The sequence below is a fragment of the Amblyraja radiata genome, chromosome 11, assembly GCF_010909765.2.
Source record: "Amblyraja radiata isolate CabotCenter1 chromosome 11, sAmbRad1.1.pri, whole genome shotgun sequence".
Classification (NCBI taxonomy): domain Eukaryota; kingdom Metazoa; phylum Chordata; class Chondrichthyes; order Rajiformes; family Rajidae; genus Amblyraja; species Amblyraja radiata.
In genome coordinates this window covers 29,606,819-29,627,036 of record NC_045966.1, presented here as the reverse complement: position 1 = coordinate 29,627,036, position 20,218 = coordinate 29,606,819, and positions in this window count along the sequence as shown.

The following is a 20,218-nucleotide window of genomic DNA, read 5'->3' as shown; positions in this document are numbered from 1 at the left end:
CTGAAATTCTTCTTCAGAAATCACTGCATGGATTTGTCAACCAGACTAGCTTTTCTTAGCTGCCTAGTGACCTGTGGTATGAAATTACCATATGCAAGTTACCAAGGCAAAGTTAGCTCAAAATATTATTTGAGTATGTTAGTCTTTTACTATCCAATGTGCACTATTTGTGCCAGGAATATTGCATATCAGGTCTCCAAAATAACAAATGATCCCATTCCAGTAATGTCACAGCCTTGCATGGCAAATAATCTGAATATAAAATAGGAAATGGATAGTTGGGGACAGTGAGGAAAATGTCTACCCTTCTTCTCAATCTCAGTAGCATGAGATCTGAACCATTTCAGCCAAAGCAAAGGCTCTGTAGAGAAGGATTATGGTCAAGGGTCTGTCTACTACTGGACACTAAAGGGCCACGTTTACTGGGGGCACCCGTCAAACAACAGAAATAGTTATCCCTCAAAGGGGCCACAAGGGCCACAAAAACACATATCTCCAGATTCAGGGACAGTTTCTTCCCAGCTGTTAACAAGCAACTGAACCATCCTACCAACAACTAGAGAGCAGTCCTGAGCTCCTACCTACTCAATCAGACTATCTATGATCGACCTTTACTGGATTTTATCTTGCACTAAACATTATTCATGTTATTCCTATTATCGTGTATCTGTACGCTGTGGAGGGCTCGATTGTAATCGTGTATTGTCTTTCCGCTAATTGGTTAGCATGCAACAAAGGCTTTTCATTGTACCTTGGTACATGTGACATGAAAACTAAACTCAAACTTAAATTAGTGGCAATAGTGCTTTGTACAAAACAGATATGCTAACACTACTATGTACTCAGCAACGCTGAATGTGTAAACCAACACTAATAATATATGAAAAGCTTTGCATTGTTTTCTTTTGGATACTTGTGAATGAATACTTTTTTTTTAAATTAAAGAAAATGTGATTATAGGAAGCACATCTGCATGGCAATGAGCTTGCTGCTTGAAATAGGCTAGGAGGTGAAAGTAGAATTCAAAAGGCAAAAGCCTTTCAGCTGGCATCAACAATAGAACAATTTGGAAACTTAGCTAACAGGATGGGATTTTAGAAGAGCATTTATAGGCTTTTCAGTTCATCTGTCTTCAATCATATGAGTATTATACTGGCACGGATAGCATAGTCACTTGACTATGCTATCCATGTGTTGGTCTGAAATGATGGAGTGTACTGTATTCCAAAGAGTCTTTTCTTTTTAATTTTGCAAGCAAAGCAATCTTTCTCTTTTGAAGGATTGTTTTCATGCAAAACTTAATGAATTGATCACATGAGTGAGAAGAATTCATAAAGAAAATTAATGATTACAAAGGCCAACATTTCAACCATCTTCTTCGCATCAGAACTATAAAGTTACAGCATTCTAAATTTCTAACATAAAAGATCCTAAGTACTATGCTTCCAACAAGAACTAAGAGTCAGGATTACTTCAGTATAATGAATGAAACTTAATTACAAATCCTTCCCATTTAAATAGGTTTATGATTTCATTGTATTATTTCAGAGAAAACCTTCCCTTATATTTATTTGCAATAAGTGTCATCATGTTGAACATTGGGTTTAGTAAACGACTCACCAAGTATTAGACTCAAATCGTAATCACATGCAATGAGTCAGCAAATCATCACAAAAAAGCATGTTATCATACAGCTTGTGTGAATTTTCCCCCAGGAAACTGGACACAGAAGGTGTTTAAGGGAGACCCGAGGTTTATAGTCAAGGCACCGAATCATAAAGGAAGTTTCAAGGTAGAAATATTACGAGCAAAGTGAAGTAATTTAAAAATTGTAAAGCATGGGCAGCTCAGCAAGGTGGCTTAATATGTTCACAGATGAACCCAAGGCTGATGGAGTAGTTGGAGGCAAGTGTGGAGGCAAGCCTTGGTCTACTGAATTATATTGATGTGCTGTTTAAGATTAATCTTGATATATGTGTATTTCGGCACTTTTAATGAAGCGAGGACATATACCATGAATGGTAAGATACTAGGGAGTACCTTAGGGAGCTGGGGTGCTACATGCAGTTATGGTCAAGATGCCATATGAAGGATGCAAAGAAGATTCACAGGATGTTGCCAGGTATGGGGCTTCTTAGTTGTGAGGAGAAATAGGGAAGCTAGGTCTGTTTTTCCTGAAGTGGGAGAGGTTAAGAGGGGACATAATTGCAGCATATAAAATTATGAGGGGTGTAGATGGGGTCGACTGGAGGAAAGTAATCCCAATATCAGAGGTAAATAAAACAATAAATCAAACATTTAAGATAAGGAGATAACAAAAAAAACTAGGATAGATCTGAAAGGGTCTTTTTTACACCCAGAGAATGGTAGGTACATGTATGCACTACCAGAGAGAGTGGCAGAAACTGAGTAACAGCATTATAGAGGTGTTTAGGCAGACATCTCAGTTGCCGTGACATTAAAGACTACGGGCCAAGTGCTGGAAGATGGGATTAATACGGACAGGTGTCCACCTGTCAGCATTGAAAGGATAGGCTGATAGCCCCTTTCCAATGCTCTATGACTCCATGACTCTGAGTACAGAGCTAATGGCTAAAGACAACCTTGTACAAAGCCTGTATATTCCTGGATTTATAAAGATTTTTTAGGAGTTTAGAGTAAGAACTCTTGCAAGAAAAGAGTTGGAGATTAGTAATAAAAGTATTGAAATCACATGAGGGACATATGCCAAAAATATACCAACTAGCTAAATATGGTCTGGACAACATTTACACATGTGGAAACAGTACAATGTAGTCACTTCCCACACTGAAGCCAGATCGCAGTGAAGGCATATTTGATGAAAAAAGACACAACTGCATCCACTGCACCAGCACAACTTTTAGAAAGTTTTAAAATAAGAAACAAGCACAAAGTTCTTGATCGACCAGGTATTGATGGTCCTATCCTGTATGTCTCAGAGATATGTATTATCCACCGAAAGCATCATTCAACACTTTAATTGTCTATCCATTTAGTCTGCACCAGTTCTTCCAAATCTATTAGGCAGAGCGAATAAACCAATGTTGGTATCCTCTCCCAAGCCAACATCCTTAACACTGACAACCTGCATTCAGTTTTCACCTCAGGATGAGTGCATTGTTCACATGCCTGAACACTAGACCTTATTCCGAGCTCCAACATGGTGAGAGATTTCCAGCAGGGCAGAAGATGTGCTTCAAGCAAGTTCATAAAACTTTCTATAAAAACTGCAACATCCACGTCGACTAATTGGATTCCCTGTGGTGTATAAATTTGGAGCTGGAGCATTCAGAAGGACATTGAACAACTGAAGACTCTTTGTGGGGACATGCAGAGGACAAGTAAAGATGACAGAAGGATCACAGATCCCCCCAAACAACCCACACAACCCTTCTGATAATCACAGCCTGCACCCGCCTGTGGCATATTCTGCAGATCACATAGCCTCATCAGCCATCTCAGTACCAAAGGACTGAGATGAAAGCAAGTCATTTATAATTCTAATAGACGAAGAAGAAAAGGAGATTGATGCTGTTTTCAAATGATGTTATCGAGAGGCAGCTTGTAGATGAAAAATATTAGGAAGTCTCCGAGAACAAAGAAATAGCTACGTAGTAGCAGATAGGGTGGACTTAGAGAGACAGAGAGAGAGAGAGACAGAGAGAGAGAGAGAGAGAGAGAGAGAGAGAGACAGAGAGAGACAGAGACAGAGACAGAGACAGAGACAGAGAGAGAGAGAGAGAGAGAGAGAGAGAGAGAGAGAGAGAGAGAGAGAGAGAGAGAGAGAGAGAGAGAGAGAGAGAGAGACAGAGACAGAGACAGAGACAGAGAGAGAGAGAGACACAGAGACAGAGAGAGAGAGAGAGAGAGCGAGAGAGAGAGAGAGAGAGAGAGAGAGAGAGAGAGAGAGAGAGAGAGAGAGAGAGAGAGAGAGAGAGAGAGAGAGAGAGAGAGAGAGAGAGAGAGAGAGAGAGAGAGAGAGACAGAGAGAGAGAGAGAGACAGAGAGACAGAGAGAGACAGAGAGAGACAGAGAGAGACAGAGAGAGACAGAGAGAGAGAGAGAGAGAGAGAGAGAGAGGGGGGGGAGAGAGGGAGAGAGAGAGAGAGAGAGAGAGAGGAGAAGAGAGACGAGACGGAGACAGAGACAGAGACAGCGACAGAGACAGAGACAGACGACAGAGACGAGAGACAGAGACCAGAGAGAGGAGAGGAGAGAGAGAGAGAGAGAGAGAGGAGAGAGAGAGAGGAGAGAGAGAGAGAGAGAGAGAGAGGAGGAGAGAGAGAGAGAGAAGGATGAGAGAGAGAGGAGAGAGGGAGAGCGAGAGAGGGAGAGAGAGGAGGAGAGAGAGAGAGAGAGAAAAGAAAAAAAAAAAGAAAAAAAAAAGAAGAAGAAAAAATCAAGCTGAGCAAATATTAGACCTGGATGACACATATACTGGATACACATATGACTGAAGTAGTAAAATTCAATATTGAGTCTAGAAAGTGGAAATTTACCCAGACGGAAGATGACATGCTGCTCTGCAAGCTTGTGTTGGGGCTAACTGTAACAGTACAGGGGGCCACTGACTGATTGGTCAGAATAGGAGTGGAATGGGGAATTAAAATGGCAGGAAAAAGGCGACACACAGTTGCCCATGCAGACTGAATGCAGGTGTTCTTTAAACAATTACCCATTTACATAATGTTTAGTATGGAGAAGGGTCTCGGCCTGAAACAATACCTATTCTTTTTCTCCAGAGCTTCTGCCTCACCCGCTGAGTCACTTCAGCACTTTGTGTCTATCTTTGACATAAACCAGCATCTGCAATTCTTTGTTTCTACATTTTGGCTTATCCTACTGTGAAATCTCCTAAAGGTATGAAGAACTTTGAAGAGGTTCTCTTCCTCTCTCTGACAGGAGTTCTGCAAGACTCTCTCTCACTGCTCCCCCTCTGTGTAGGTCTGAAGAAGGATCCCGACCCAAAACGTCATCTATTCGTTTTCTCCAGAGATGCTGCCTGTCCTGCTGAGTTACTGCAACACTTTGTGTCTATCTTTAGTATAAACCAGCATCTGCAGTTCTACACAATTACCCTGTTTGGATTCTCCAGTGGGGAGGATGAGTTCTGAGAGGCCATTAAACAAGATAGGATCAATGTCAGGGAAAACGTAGATTAAATTAGGCTGAGCGTACTGGGGAAGCCTGGAAAACTGCAGAGGCTGATCTCAATGTTCATTCAAAATGGAGTACATGAGCTTTTTGCATATTATTGGAGGTGACAATGCAGAAGGTAAATGAGAGTTCACAGGAGGTATTATTTTAAAGAGGGCTTTATGAGTTAGAAAGGGCAGTGTCTGAAGTTTTGGGAGTTCTTGCTTGATAGACTTGGGAGAAAGCAGGATGATATTCAGATAATAGAGCTGCACTTCGCAATATGTTCCTGTGCATCACCACTTTAACATATTTCACAACCCCTAGACAATAAAATAAATATTCAGGCGATAATCTTTATATTGGAAATAAACAGGGTTCATTCGAAACTTTAGTTGAAATAATATATGCTGCTAATCTGGTAGTAAAACAATTATCCTGGCCAAACTGATATTACATAGTCAAGGGTCTTTGTGACTCCACTTTTAGTCTTTAAAATGGCAAACTCAAACTCAATCACAAATTCAATATTTGCAAGCACACTGAAATAACAGTCATGTGGATAGAAACCACGTAGCCCATAGGTTAATTTCCATTTTGTTTAAAAGATGAGAATTAAATATATAGGAGAGGGATGTTGGAAAAAGTTGTTAATCTTGGAGAAAACATTTTTGGAGTCATTCTTATCCATTTTTACAACATAAATATATTTTGCCACTCACACAGCTCTTTTGTTGATCTCATTACTGAGCACCAATGCATCCCCAACAGTGTTCATGATCATTTCTATTTAAGGCCAGTTCATTGGCTATATTTAAGAGGGAGTTAGATGTGGCCCTTGTGGCTAAAGGGATCAGGGGGTATGGAGAGAAGGCAGGGATGGGATACTGAGTTGGATGATCAGCCATGATCATATCGTATGGCGGTGCAGGCTCGAAGGGCCGAATGGCCTACTCCTGCACCTATTTTCTATGTTTCTATGTTTCTATATATCGAAGCGATGAGACATAATATTAATTTGCAGCCCTTCCATTACCATTAACATATGTGCACATTTCATCGCGTTGGTAAAGTATTGTGATTCACATGAGATGAAATTCTAGTAACCTTACACTCTAGATTATAATTATAATTTCAGAATTTGAAAATAGTGCTGCAAATCCAATTATTATTTTAATTGATCGCAGCACTAAGCAGAAACTGTAAAATACTTCCATCTGGCAATGGCTGATTTGGGGCACGAAAATTCCAACAAAACATTATCTGGAGGTAATTATGTGCTCTGGGAAATAACCTTTTGGTTCAGGTGACAATCCAATAATTTGGGAAGTGATGAATATTGAAACTATTGTAAAAAAAACAATGGTTACTTTATTTTTCTGATTCTATCCGACTATATTTTCTGATTTTCAAACTTGTGCAATAGGTGAGGTGAAGAAGCTTTATCTAGTTTGGTTTACTTTAAAGATACAGTGTGGAAACAGGCCCTTCAGCCCACCGAGTCCATGCCGACCAGCGATCATCCATACACAAGTTCTATCCTACACTAGAAACAATTTACAGAAGCCAATTAACCTACAAACCGAATCTGGGAGGCAACTGGAGCATCCGGAGAAAACCCATGTGGTCACGGGGAGAACGTATAAACTCTTTACAGACAGCACCCATAGTCAGGATCGAACCCGTGTCTCTTGTGCTGAAAGGCAGCAGCTCAACTGCGGCGCCACCGTGCTGCCTGCTGCACCACTGTGGCCTGTTTTACATGTTCTTTTAATCAACTACTTTTAAAAGTCAATTACATCTTACAATAATAATTTGTTAATAATAATTAATTCACTTTTATTGTCTTTATGCGATTCAAGGGTGAGGCTAATAACTCAAATTACTTAAGACAAAGTGTCTTCTTAATTAAATGAAAAATGTCCAGTATTGCTACACAAGATGTTGTGTTTCTCTCTCCCTTAATCTAGTTCTTTCCTTTTCACAATTTTGCTTTCATTCTACATTCAATTCATTATTCTAAATCACACTTTATAGATTAAGCCCAACAGTGTTCTTTGAGCTATTTGGTTAAGGAGATACACGGTTGCTTTCCCTGTTCACAAAACCCCAGTAAGAACCATATCTTTGTGACTTGTAATTTACAGCAACTTGCAGTGTGAATGGTTACATAAATTAAATCAGCAAGTGCAAGTCTAACAAATGGCAGGCATTGTTCATTCCATAACTATAGAAACGATCAGTTTGAAAATAATGTTGAAAGATACTATAAATGAACAGTTCATTATGGAAAAGAATTGTCATAATTACATCAGATTAGACATAATAATTAAATTGGCATATGGTAATATACATGGTACATATTGAATGTTCTAGAAATATTAAAGGTCAGCCAGCAACAGAAAATAAATATGGGAGTATAAAAGTGTTGAATGCTTTGAATCTGAAATATTGTGGGTTTATCCTTTCTTTAAATGCTGATGGATCTTACATGTATTTTTAAAACAGTTTTTTTTTTCTTTTTAGTAACAAAATTTGTAACATTTTCTGTTCTTTGGTTCCCTTATTTTGAGGGGGGGGAAAGCATTTTGTCATGGGGGGTAACTTCCAACTGTGTATGGTTTCTGCCATGTGCTTCTGAAAGGGCAACATGCACACAGTTACAATGTGAATAATCGATTTTCCACGACTCAAAGCCTCAGCTAGATGTTAAAAATCATTTTCTTCCATTTCCAAATGGAGCAGGGCTTTCCAGGCGTTCTAACCATCAGAAACCTTCAATCAAAATCTTATATAATAAAGGTTAACTGCTCATCATTCGCATAGAACTTTTTGGAATCATTTGTGTATAAGATGGCTGCGATTTTTGATTGTTCATATATTACAAAACTGTTTCTTGCATGTGTATGAGATATTTCTGTAAATCCATGTCTTTCGTAATTTAGCTTAATTAAATTAAACAATAGACAATAGACAATAGGTGCAGGAGTAGGCCATTTGGCCCTTCGAGCCAGCACCGCCATTCAATGTGATCATGGCTGATCATCCCCAATCAGTACCCTGTTCCTGCCTTCTCCCCATATCCCCTGATTTTTAAGACCCCTATCTAGCTCTCTCTTGAAAGCAACCAGGGAACCTGCCTCCACCGCCCTCCGAGGCAGAGAATTCCACAGACTCACAACTCTCTGGATTTCCTCGTCTCCGTTCTAAATGGCTTCCTCCTTATTCTTAAACTGTGGCCCCTGGTTCTGGACTCCCCCAACATCGGGAACATGTTTCCTGCCTCTAGCGTGTCCAAACCCTTAACAATCTTATATGTTTCAATGAGATTACCTCTCATCCTTCTAAACTCCAGAGTGTACAAGCCCAGCTGCTCCATACTCTCAGCATATGACAGTCCCGCCATCCTGGGAATTAACCTTGTAAACCTACGCTGCACTCCCTCAATAGCAAAGTTTTGTTCATTGCTACTTCTGCACTTTTCCACTCTCAGTCTCTCATTGTTAATATGCGAGCTCTGAATCTTTTAACACTGTTCATTCAACATATCGCAAACACATAAAAAATATCTTTGTTTCACTCCCTGTTACAAGGGAACAGGTTCAAGGATCTGACTAGTAGAACAGAAAAAGGCTCACTTGTCTGTTTAGTAGCTTTTATTGGCAAGAGAGGACCAAAGCAATATTTGTCTCTGTATACGCGGGCTTCAGTTGTATAGCAGCACACCTCTCTCTCTCTCGCTCTCTCTCTCTGCCTCCGTCCGTGGGGCTGATCACGACTCAGCTCGTACATGTTGAACCCCTCTCGACATGAATTTGAACTAACTTCTGTCTTACTGGTGCCTGCCTTTATACAGGCAAGAAATAACCGCCGCTAAGTACTGGCCAATAGCGTTGCTCCCAAATTCAAACTATAACCAATGGCGGGGGACTACATCCCAGCAAGCCCCCCCCCACTTTGGGAACAAAGTGCTATCAGCCGCAGACTGGCACGTAAAGCAATACACAGCACTACAGCGCTGGCACGCAAATCAATACATTCAGCGCTACAGACTTGGCGCGTAATGGTAATACACACAGTGCTGCTGGTTTGGCACGCAAAGGTTTAAACAGAGAGCTGTCGGCTTAATGCGTGGGAATTTAAACAAAGAGCTGTCAGCCACAGCACTATAGGTTCTAAATATAGCGTTACTGGCTGCAGCGCTATGGGATTTTAATATAGCGCTACCAGCCACTGCGCTATGGGGTTTAGACATAGCGCTATGGCCACAGCGCTACGGATCACAGAATGTTCGGTAAAATTCTCGTATAATAATAATAAATAATAAAGCTTTATTTCAGACACAGGTCCATATAACACATCATACAGTATAAGGAGATACAAAAATACTTTAAAAATTGCATATTAGCCTATAAGATATACAAGTTATTGCACCAATGCCATCTTAGCCTAGAAGTGAATCTATAGCAGCTTTTCAGAGGGCTGACTAGGGCTTCAATTATGTGGTTCTCTGACTTGTCCAGGCGACACATAAAACTAAACATCAGCTGTCTTAAGAGTGCCTCACAGGTTGGCACTCTAGTGGACACAAACAATTGACTGGCACTATGCCACCTAGGGACACGAAGCAGCAACCTCATTGCATTGCACTACCTTGAGCCTCTGCATACTCTTTTTCTTATAGTTAGACCACAATTGAGCAGTATATAACGGTGTGATGTAGGTTCTGAACAGGGATCACTTCACAGAGTCAGAGCACATATAAAACTTCCTTATAAGCATGTTAGCTTGAAAATAAATTTTACAGCACTGTCGGTAGAGGTCTTTGTCATCCGTCCAGTCATCGGATATGACATGACCTAGGTATTTAATTTCCTCACACACAGCAAGAGGACTGTCTGACAAATAAAAGGTCGGAAAAGTTGATTTCCTGTCCTCAGCGCTTCTAACTATCATTATGCGGCTTTTCTTGGCGTTATACTTTATGTCATAATCAAGGCCATACTGAGAGCACACCTTCAACATCTGCTGCAGCCCAGCACTATATGACAGAGCAGGACCAAGTCATCTGCATACATAAGATGATTAACAATAGTGTTGCCCACAAGATAGCCAGTTTTTAACCTATTTAACTGATTTGATCATTCATCCATATAAACATTAAATAAAATAGGAGACAAAATTCCTCCTTGCCGCACTCCGTTACTAACACAGAATGGAGCAGATAAAACATTGTCCCATTTAACCTGAAACGTTTGATGGGCATACCAAAACACTAAAATTCTCACTAAAAATTTAGGGGCACCTCTATCTAGCAATTTTACAAACAATTGTTCATGATTAATTCTATCAAATGCCTTGGACGCATCAATAAAACATAGGAATACAGATGAATTCAGGCTTGTGTACCTGAACACAATCTCTTTAAGAGCATAGATACACAGGTCAGTTCCATGTTTTCTTTTGAACCCAAACTGATTGTCAGTAGTAAGGACATACATTTCTAGCTTTGTTAACATTCTATAACATTCTTCCCCTCGAACAGTCTCATTACCGTCACATCCGGCCTGCAGTCGTTAGCTCGTTACATCTGGCCGCAGGCGTTACCTCGATACATCCAGCCCACAGGCTGTAGTAATGTCCACACAGTTGTAACACCAATCCGCACATACAATGTCGTAATATCATGGCCAATAAGATTGTCCCAATGGTCAGCGAGGTTGGTGATGTTATCCTTAACCCCACTGTGGAAAAAAATAATTTAGAGGGAAATTAAAGGGAAATGAAAAGCGGAGACTTTGCATGTTTGCTTCAAGAGACTTTATTGCATGATATTATAGAGAGATGGCGGATGTTAATGACTCACCAGTTCTCTGACTTCACAGCAGAATTAGCCGTCAGTTATACTGTGCAGCTAACAACTTTTGTTTTTTGTTAGATACAACTATACGAAATATATACTATCTACTACATGGGTACCAATTATTTCATTAGTCTTAACATACTTTTTGTTTATGTCAATCTTATTCAAAAACAGATGGTTAATACGTAAAATACAATACAAGGGCATCTTGACATTATTCTATCTCACCTTTTAGGCGGACCGCGCTACCATCCCCTCTCTGAGCCAATCATAGGACCCCTATTTAATGCAACGTATCTACGCTACTAGCAGTAGGGGGCGCAAATGGTCTACCGTAACACAATGCTGAGAGAAAAAAGTTTCCATATCTCCGTTTACTATTTCATGTTTACATTTACCATCCACTCAACACATTCCAAGACAAGAGGTGATACGTCTAATCTTATTTTGCCGATTCCCACAAACCTCTTCTACACCTGGTCAATGAGAGATGCCAATTGTCACATCCAAACATCCTTTTGTTACCTTGTTCAATTCCAATCAAAATTAAGTAAGGAAGGATATTAATATTTTCTTCCACAGTTACTTCCTTGTTGATCTTTATGATCAAAACATATTATAGTAAGTAAGGATTTTAATATTTTCTCTCATTAACCCAGTTGCAAAATTAGATGCATATGTGTCCGATTGTAATTTGGTTGAAACCAGTCCTTGAGCTCGCAAAGGGATACCTTCTTCGGCATACGTAGGGATATGGGCAAAAACCCAACATTCTAATCAGATAAGGAAGCCTGTTTTTCTTTCAGCTGCAAGTTCACTGTGTTCTGTGTGAAAGTTGTTAATTGAATTTCATATTCTAATTTCTATCTTCATCCTGTTTCGTGTAACTATCTAGATGCCTCTCTGCACCCTCATATCCTCTATGATCCCATATAATACTACATTTAATACTACAAGGATAGTTAAGAAAAAATGTCAACATTTTGACACTCTTTTTATCACTACAAAATGTTACGGTTCTTGCGTTTCCTTCTCCTTGAGGGTTCTGTCTGAGTGATGCAGTTTACATCGGGTGGCATGTATCCAATCGGGTTTTCCTTTTACTGCTGTTCATGTTGTTAGCAGCACCAAATATGGTCCTTTCCATCTAGGAGAGAAAGAATCTTTGTTTATTGCTTGCACATAAACCTGATCTCCTGGTTTAAACGGGTGCATATTTCCTTCTGCCGTAGGGACCTGTGCCTGCTTAACTTTCTCATAGATTTTACCAACAGTTTCATACAAGGCTTGAGCATATCTTAAGGATTTTTCATCATTCCATATCAGGGCTACCTGTTCAGGAGTCATCGGGGGTCGGGTTCTTGTTGTCATAGGTCACCCCATCAATATCTCGTGAGGTGTTATGTCCGTGTTTCTATCTTTCTGATATCTCAGGGCATACATCACTACAGTCATGGCGTTTGGCCACAACAACCTATTTTGCTGGCATACTTTGGCCAAAGTAGCTTTTATTTTACCATTTACCCTTTCCACCATCCCTGAGGACTGTGGTTGATATGGTATGTGTAATTTCCACTGGAACCCAAGAGTTTTCGACAAGTTCGAAACTAATTTACTGGTGAAATGAGTTCCTCTGTCACTGTTTATTCCCATGGGTGTCCAGATGCTAGGTATTATTTCTTTCATTAAAATACTGACTACCATCCTTGCATCATCCCTCCTAGTGAAGTGTGCTTCCATCCATCTGGAGAACATATCAATTATGACCAGAATGTACTTAAAACCCTTTGCTGCGGGCATATGTACAAAATCAATTTGCAAATTTTCAAAAGGCATTTCAGGTTGTGGTAGTTGATCAAATTTTGCAGGCGTCTTCCCTCTATTATTTTGTTGACACACCAGACATGTTCTTGCAACTTTATCAATTATGACTGATATACGGTACCTGATGCATACCATTGCTGGGTGCCACCCCCCCCCCCAAAACCCCCTTTTCCCATGTGAGCCTGTCCATGGGCTAGGCGAGACAGGGACAAAAATAGGCTCCTGGGGCAAACTACCCGGCCATCAGGGTGGACCCAGATAATGGGGTCTTGATAACACCCTGCTTTGCTCCTGGAATTATTTTCCTGTGGTGATGATAGGCTCTGGACATCCTGTAACTGGGTTACATCATTGCTAATCGTGAGCTTTCATTGTGCTGCAGACTTAATTTTAGCCGCTTGTAATTGCGGGGTTTGCCTGAGGGCAATCTGTTTGGCTACATAATCAGCTGCCCTGTTTCCCTTTAATAATGCCTCGCATTTAATAACTGCAATTTTCCGTGGCAATTGGATAGCATCCTGTAACTTTAAGACCAGTTTACCATGTTTAATAGTCTTCCCTGTGATGAATCCTCTATTTTTCCCCATAACTGCCCAAGGTTATGTACAACCCCAAACGCATAGCGAGAATCCTTGTGGATATTAGCACTTCTATCTTTTGTCAATATGCAGGCACAAGTCAGGGCATACAGCTCAGCTGCCTGAGCAGACGTTCCGGATGGCAAAGCATATGCCTTCAACACTTGATGTGGCGTGACTACCACATATCCTGCTAATAATCTGTCAACGCTAGGTTGGTGTGAAGAGCCATCAGTAAATAGGACCAGATCAGGATTATCAATTGAATGACTCCAAGTCCAACCGGGGAGTGGCAGTTGCTTCTACAAGCAATAGACAATCATGGTCACATCCTTCTTCTGCCGGTGGTACAAAGGTAGCTGGGTTTATAGCAGGAGATCGCTGATAAGTTTAGTTCGGATGTGATAAAAGGATAATTTAATATCCTGTTCTTCTAGCGGCTGTGAATTGCTGTTTGGCTACAGAGTTCAATAATAACATCACAGCATGAGGAACAGTCACTACACACGAGTGATCAAGAACGATGGGGTTTAATTTTTCTATCATCGTAGCTGTTGCCGCTACAGCTCGCAAGCAGGCTGGCATGCCATTTACTATAGCTGGTAAAGCCATGGAATAATAGGCTACCGGTCTTTTTCCCCCTCCATGTTCTTGCCAGGACCCTGGTTGCAAACCCCTTTGATACTAAGGGGGCATTAGGGATCATTACTTTGTTAATAGCTCCTCTCAGGTCCTGGACAAAATGCCATTTATTACATCTTCCCACTTTCGGGATCAGCATAATAGGAGTATTGCATGGACTTTGCGTTTTCACCAATACTTCTTGTAGTAATAAAGACATGATGACTATACTAACTATCCCTTCTTCAGCCGTTACTGTTTTAAACATGGCAAGGCAGCACCCTTTTTTAAAGTCACTTTATGCTCAGGGGCTGAACGCACTCGCCCCCATGATTCTTATGCTTTGATCATAGTTCAGAGGGTACTTCGACCTGAGCCATTGGTAACCTTGGTGGATCTTCTGTAGCCGGCTGTTGCTTTTCAATAATAGCGTCTCATTTCTCTCTGGCCCATGTCTTTCCTTCCGTGCCATTAAAGAAGTCAATCAGTTCATTGGCTATATTTAAGAGGGAGTTAGATGTGGCCCTTGTGGCTAAAGGGATCAGGGGGTATGGAGAGAAGGCAGGTACAGGATACTGAGTTGGATGATCAGCCATGATCATATTGAATTGAATTGAAATATGCATTGGGCTTTCTTAAGTGATCTGTAGCTTTGGCAACCATAGCTCTAGCTTCAGCTCCAGGTTTGAACACCGGGGCTTCTCGTATCATAATACGGGGGACTGTATCAGTGGGTCGGGCTTCCTCTTCCTCAACATTCATCAACTGGAGCTTTGTTTGCTCATTTTTCTTCTTGATATCTTTCTAAGATATCTGCTTCTGCTAGTCTTGCCGGAGGAGCTGTGGCTCCTTTACCCATGGACTGATCCACCCGAGATGCCAGAGGTAGAAACAGAGCCTCAGCACCTGACGGGGCAGCAGCCTGTTCTTCCTCTATATATGCCGGGTTATACAGAGGTTGTCGCTGGCGTAATACAGCCACCATCATCAACAGATCATCAAATGTAACCTGTACCGGAGGTGCCTTTTTTACAGGGAGTCTGGGATATATTGCTACCACTTGCTTTGGTATTATAGGCACAGGTCCCTCATTTCCCACTTTCTGCTGAACACCTTTCTCCTCCTCTAGGGGCTGGTGTCTTTTCTCCATCCACGCCCATTTCCTTATTGTTTCTATCAATTTAAATAACACCACCACTGCAAATATTAATTGTACTCCCATCTTGCCAAACCATTTCTTTTTTAGAGATAAGTAGGACAGAGACAGCTTATAACTTCCCCCCACCCGGCCAATCTCCATTTGTTCGATCAGATAAATAACCACAAAAATTCACCACACATTGGTCATCTCCGTTCTATGTCATCACCACATCTGCTGGCGATCCCGGTGGAACAATGGGATCTCCTACCTTTTCCCGGTGTCTTATGGTCTTTTTTATCACCTTGGCAATGTTCTCTCTTATCTGCACCTTTCCCTCCTGGTCCACCTGTTTCTTTTCCTTCTACCTCTCTCTATCAGTAGGATCAGATGTCTCCGATCGACTACTGTTGTCTCCCATATTCTTTTCACAATTCTGTAAAACAAAAGTTAGGTTTCCGCGGACAATTTCTTATAATATACTATTCACAGTTTGCGAGCATCGGTTTTACTCCGTCCGCAAACCTCAAAGTCACCTTTCAATTTCTATAGGGCACTTTATGGCACCTGCTTCAATTTATCTTCTACAAGTAAGTAAATTTATCTTCTCCACAATTTTGTCTCACCCTACAGGCCTCTTGGCTCAGCGTGAATCACCAGCCGGATAAGCTAGGTTGCCCAGGGGCTCTCACTTCTGTCTGGGAATCCCTCCTGTCTCCCTTTCGGTTACGACTATTTTATCATCCCGTTACAAATGGTATCCTGCCGACTATGCCAAATTCTGTGGAAGAAATTAATTTAGAGGCAAATTAAAGGGAAATGAAAAGCGGATACTTCCCAGGTTTGCTTCAAGAGTCTTCATTGCATGATATCATGGAGAGATGGCAACAGTTAACTGCTCACCAGTTCTCTGACTTCATGGCAGAATTAGCCGACAGTTATACTGTGCAGTAAACAACTTTTGTTTTTTGTTAGATACAACTATACGAAAATATACTCTCTACTACATGGGTACCAATTATTTCATTAGTCATAACATACTTTTTGTTTATATCAATCTTATTCAACAACAGATGGTTAATGGCGAACTGCGCCACCATTCCCTCTCCAAGCCAATCATAAGCCCCCTATTTACTACAACATATCTATGCTAATAGCGGTAGGGGGCAAGGGTGGGCTACTGTAACACAATGCTGAGAGAAACAAGCTTCCTTATCTCCGTTTACTATTTCATGTTTACATTTACCATCTACCCTTCAACACATTCCTAGACTAGAGGTAATACATCTAATCTTATTTTGCCGATTCCCACAAACCTCTTCTACATCTGTTCAACGAGAGATGCCAATTGTCACATCCAAACACCCTTTCGTTACCTTGTTCAATTCCAATCAAAATTAAGTAAGAAAGAATATTAATATTTTCGTACACACCCACTCAGGGTCAAACCAGTTACCGACTCTGTAAGACCATGCGTGGTAGAAATTAATTTGTTTTGTCGGAGGTCCAAAACCTTAATGCCATCATCAGTACCACCAGAGAAAATCTGATCGCATGTGTCATTACTTGGTACGTGTTTTGAAACATATGGATTGCAGCCTTCTTCCAAATGTCCCATAGGTTCACTGTTATGTCGTTGCTTCCTGTACAGACCAACTATGGTCCACGTCGGGCTGGATAACATGAATTCACAAAGGATGCAGTGTGACCTTTAAGTCTCTAAATTCTTTCATCCGTTTCACTGTCCCACCATCACATTGACCACTCCGAGCTCACTGTGTCCACAGCATCACACTGACCACTCCGAGCTCACGATGTCCACACCGTCACACTGACCACTCCGAGCTCACTTAAGGGTTATTTTGTTTTAATTGTTTTTTTCCATTTTTGTAAATTCCTAAATGATTGGGCAGGTTTTTGAGACATGAATAAAAGGAAGCACATTGCTGTTTCTCTGGTGAAGGTTAATTTAATATCTTGTTTTGTTATTTCAGTAATGTTATGCTCATAAATATACCCAAGCACCAACTGACATTATTTATTGTAATTTTGAAAAAGAAGAAATGGACAGTGAAAAAGTGATGATGTCTCAGAGTTATTCAGCTCACTGCCAAACCATTCTCAATAATTACCGCTAACACTTATTATCATTATATTTTACTTCCCAAATGTTGTGGAATGAGAAATATTACGATTTACACAGTAAATACTAAATGGGCTGTCCCACTGTGGCGATCTAATTGGCGAGTTTAGAAGAGTTTGAAAAAGTGTCATGTTGATGTAATGTAGTAGACCTCTGTAATGTAGGTCTACTATTGACTTTCGTAACTATAGTAGACCTCCTTCAAACCCCTTCGACTATGTATAAGACCTCCTTTGACCTCCTTCGACTATGTTGAAGACTAGCTTCGACTACCTTTGACTACCTTTGATTACCTGCGACTACCCTCGATTACCTACGAATAACATACTGACCTACCACGACCTACTTCGACTAAACCTACGAGTAAAAAAAGTATTGATTTTTTCCATGGCGACCTTTTTTTACTCGCGGGCATTTTTCAGAATGTTGAAAAATACGCCGCGGCCTAGCTGAGGCCTCGAGTACGCGGGGACTACTCTCGAGCATGAAGGAGAGTTACAAAGACCTCCTAGGACCTCGTGTCAACCATGCTGCGAGTATGAGTCGAGGGCGCACTCTTCTAAACTGGCCAATTAGGTTGCCGCAGTGAGACAGCCCCTTAATGGAAATTGGCTTGGGGTATTGAGCTCGGTGATGTTCTGAAGCTGAATTAACATCAGTAGATATGTCATTAGCCCAAAATGCTTTTACTCAGCTATCAACACAATTCTTTCATATTGTCAATTCAACCATTTGTATTTCAAATTTTTGATTATGTTATTTTTGTTCACGGTTAAAATTTAAAGAATCCTAATGAAAATAGCATTGCTCCCATACCTCTGCATGTATTGAGTGCGTCTCCTAACAAATCACCCTGTCTATTTGTGGGGAAGCACTGTGACAGAGTTAGAAGTTGATAAGTTGATACAAGAACCTGAGAAATAGAAACAGGAATCTGCCCCTAGAATCTACTCCCCAGTTAACAAGGTCGTGGCTGATCCTGTGCTTTCCAATTATCTTATATTCTGATTCAGTGTCCAAAACCTCCTGATCTCACCTTTAACTATACTCAAAGCCTGACCATCCCCAGCACCCATGGTACACAATTACATATTAGAGATTATGAGTGAAAACTCATATAGAATTGTGATAACCTCTATTCTACTGAGTTATCAGGATCAATTGTAAACTACGTGTTAAGAAGGGCAGGAAACAGATGGTACACTCTTGCTACTGGTCATTTTTATCATGGTGACTTTGTGGCCATTCTTATCAAGGGGACCTCAGTCAGTTTGAAGACCATAATCTTAGTTAATGGTAAATAGTAAATGTCATGCATTAATGGCAGAATAATTGTAGATGTCATGCAGGAACTCCATTGCAGGTTTTCAGTTGAAGGAAGCTGGGGAAATAGAAGCTAGGATGGTGAAGATGACCAGCAGGGAAATATCAGATGGTCCATGAAAAACTCAAGCATTTTTACTCAAAAATCAAGAATGTGATGCTTTTCAAAATGTGAACTTTTTCTCTACATCTGTGGTGATTGGTCTGTCTATTTGTACCTTGACAGCAAATTAAGGAATTCTAATTTACATGCAAATTATCTTTCACTTGCAACCAGTGGGAATTCTAGCCATTGTTCACAAGACCTGTCGAACATGGCAGCTCCTGGAATGACAGTGTGAGTGGGAAAAAAGTTTAAGTGCTAGTTTAAATCAACTATAGTGAGACAGGAAATCTTATATATATGAATGTTTCAAATGAGCGAGGTGCAAATTCCATAATCACGCTAAATAAAAATAATTACAGTTAATTACATCCTCTTTTTGTCTTTCGGGTTATATAGACGGTTGACCATTAAATTCAGTCATGCCCAAGTGGAGGAATTACTAAATCAAAGTATTTATCCATAGAAGTGTATTTGTTAACCCAAGGATAATTTGTGAGCTGTGTATGTAGTTTAGTTAACCTCCTTTGCACAATTGGGCCATCAACCATCCCATCTGATAATGTCTTCAACAGTCAAAAAGCACCAAAAATACCATAGCAATAGACTAAAAATAGAAATAATGTGTGCACTAAGCTCTGGTGCTGACCCAGCAAGTAAATGCACCACCTGGTGCAGCATTAAACCAAGCAAACCAGAAGATCACAGCTTTGATTCCCAGGCTGTGTTAAATTAGCTTATCTCAGTCAGCATAACAGCTGGGCACTAAAACAGGTCTCAGCAGCTGGAGTGGAAAGAAAATGTATTTGTCTTGGTTGTCCTCCTTCACAATTGCCCTACAGTGACCTCTATTGGAGAGAGATAAAAACAGAAAATGTTGGAAACACCAAGGCAGGTGAAAAAGAGACAGAATAAATGTAGGTGAATGAACTTTCACTACGACTGGAAAAAGATACAGTTGGAATTCATGGAAATATTCATTGTTACAAGACATTAAAAACAAAAGAGTAGGTCTTTGATAGTGGAGGGTAATAATGTTTAAAGGAAGGAAGTGTTCACATATGGTGACATTGTTACAGGTAAAGAAATACAAATGGGTCCAGAAGAAATGCAGAACAACTGGTGTCATAGTTGTGCTTGTTAACTGAAGTTAAAGAATGAAATGAGGGAATTTCGAAGTAGTAGTGTCTAATTAAGGGGTGGTCCTTAAACCTGAATTGCATTCAGTTGGTTAAATGTAGAATGGTGAGTAGTGAAAGATCAAAGTAGAAATGCAATGAAAAATTAAAATGGCAAGTGACTTGAGGTTTTATGTACTGAACACCAAAGTAATGATAAATCAGTAAACCAATCCGAAAACAGAAGATGAAACTATACTGTAAGTAGTGAATCAAGTATTCCAAGCTTGAGGAAATTCAAGCCAATTTCTGTTTTGCCTGGACGAAGTGTGTGCAATCCCTTATGGTGG